This window comes from Myotis davidii, unplaced genomic scaffold (assembly GCF_000327345.1).
Source record: "Myotis davidii unplaced genomic scaffold, ASM32734v1 scaffold1344, whole genome shotgun sequence".
Classification (NCBI taxonomy): domain Eukaryota; kingdom Metazoa; phylum Chordata; class Mammalia; order Chiroptera; family Vespertilionidae; genus Myotis; species Myotis davidii.
In genome coordinates this window covers 98,654-101,017 of record NW_006294772.1, presented here as the reverse complement: position 1 = coordinate 101,017, position 2,364 = coordinate 98,654, and positions in this window count along the sequence as shown.

Genomic DNA, 2,364 nt, shown 5'->3' with positions numbered 1-2,364 from the left:
CAGTGGGCCAGGGGCTGTTGGGTGGGACCCTTGTGATCTGGAACCCGCCAGCCCTCATCCGGACCTCCCGCTGGGTGGGCACGTAGTGTTCAGGCACCCACCCCTCCTCACCTGGACCTCCCCAGGAACCCAGGGCAGGGGGTGGGACCCTGGCGATCGGGCACTCGCCCCCCCTCATCCCGGCCTACCGCTGGGTGGGACTACAGTGATTAGACATCTGCAGTGAAATCACTGGGCCTCCCGGCGGGGACTCGGGGTTGGTCGGTGGGAACCTGGTGATCGGGCACCCCCCCACATTCGGGCTTCCCGGGAAACCTAGGGCTTGGGGTGAAACCGCGGTGAAGGGCACCTGCCCTGCCCTCATCCGGGTCTCCCGAGGGGGACCTAGGGCTGATGGATGGGACCCTGGTGATCGGGCATCTGCCCCGCCCTCATCCGGGCCTCCCGCAAGGGGACCCGTGGTTGGTGGGTGGGACCCTCGTGATCGGGCACCTTCCACCCTCATCCGAGACTCCCGGGGGATCCAGGGCTGGGGGTGAAACCGCGGTAATCGGGCACCTGCCCTGCCCTCATCCGGGCCTCCCGCTGGGGACCAGGTGCGGGTGGGTGGGACCCTGGTGATCAGGCATCTGCCCCGCACTCATCCGGGCCTCCCGCAAGGGGACCCGTGGTTGGTGGGCGGGACCCTCGTGATCGGGCACCTTCCACCCGCATCCGAGACTCCCGGGGGATCCAGGGCTGGGGGTGAAACCGCGGTGAAGGGCCCCTGCCCTGCCCTCATCCGGGCCTCCCGCAAGGGGACCCGTGGTTGGTGGGCGGGACCCTCGTGATCGGGCACCTTCCACCCGCATCCGAGACTCCCGGGGGATCCAGGGCTGGGGGTGAAACCGCGGTGAAGGGCCCCTGCCCTGCCCTCATCCGGGCCTCCCGCAAGGGGACCCGTGGTTGGTGGGCGGGACCCTCGTGATCGGGCACCTTCCACCCGCATCCGAGACTCCCGGGGGATCCAGGGCTGGGGGTGAAACCGCGGTGAAGGGCCCCTGCCCTGCCCTCATCCGGGCCTCCCGCAAGGGGACCCGTGGTTGGTGGGCGGGACCCTCGTGATCGGGCACCTTCCACCCGCATCCGAGACTCCCGGGGGATCCAGGGCTGGGGGTGAAACCGCGGTGAAGGGCCCCTGCCCTGCCCTCATCCGGGCCTCCCGCAAGGGGACCCGTGGTTGGTGGGCGGGACCCTCGTGATCGGGCACCTTCCACCCGCATCCGAGACTCCCGGGGGATCCAGGGCTGGGGGTGAAACCGCGGTGAAGGGCCCCTGCCCTGCCCTCATCCGGGCCTCCCGCTGGGGACCAGGTGCGGGTGGGTGGGACCCTGGTGTTCTGGAACCCACCAGCCCTCATCCGGACCTCCCGCTGGGTGGGACTACAGTGATTAGACACCTGCCCTGCCATCATTGGGGCTCCCGGCAGGGACCCGGGGGTGGTCGGGGGGAACCTGGTGATCGGGCACCCCCCCCATCTGGGCCTCCCGCGGGGGACCTTGGGCTGTTGGGTGGGACCCTGGTGATCAGGCATCTGCCCCGCACTCATCCGGGCCTCCCGCTGGGGGGCCCGTGCTTGCTGGGTGGGACCATGGTAATCGGGCACCCCCCCACATTCGGGCTTCCGGGGAAACCTAGGGCTTGGGGTGAAACCGCGGTGAAGGGCATCTGCCCCGCCCTCATCCGGGCCTCCCGCAAGGGGACCCGTGGTTGGTGGGTGGGACCCTCGTGATTGGGCACCTTCCCCCCCCTCATCCGGGCCTCCCGCAAGGGGACCCGTGGTTGGTGGGTGGGACCCTCGTGATTGGGCACCTTCCCCCCCCTCATCCGGGCCTCCCGCAAGGGGACCCGTGGTTGGTGGGTGGGACCCTCGTGATTGGGCACCTTCCCCCCCCTCATCCGGGCCTCCCGCAAGGGGACCCGTGGTTGGTGGGTGGGACCCTCGTGATTGGGCACCTTCCCCCCCCTCATCCGGGCCTCCCGCAAGGGGACCCGTGGTTGGTGGGTGGGACCCTCGTGATTGGGCACCTTCCCCCCCCTCATCCGGGCCTCCCGCAAGGGGACCCGTGGTTGGTGGGTGGGACCCTCGTGATTGGGCACCTTCCCCCCCCTCATCCGGGCCTCCCGCAAGGGGACCCGTGGTTGGTGGGTGGGACCCTCGTGATTGGGCACCTTCCCCCCCCTCATCCGGGCCTCCCGCAAGGGGACCCGTGGTTGGTGGGTGGGACCCTCGTGATTGGGCACCTTCCCCCCCCTCATCCGGGCCTCCCGCGGGGGACCTTCGGCTGTTGGGTGGGATCCTGGTGATTGGGCATTTGCCCTGCC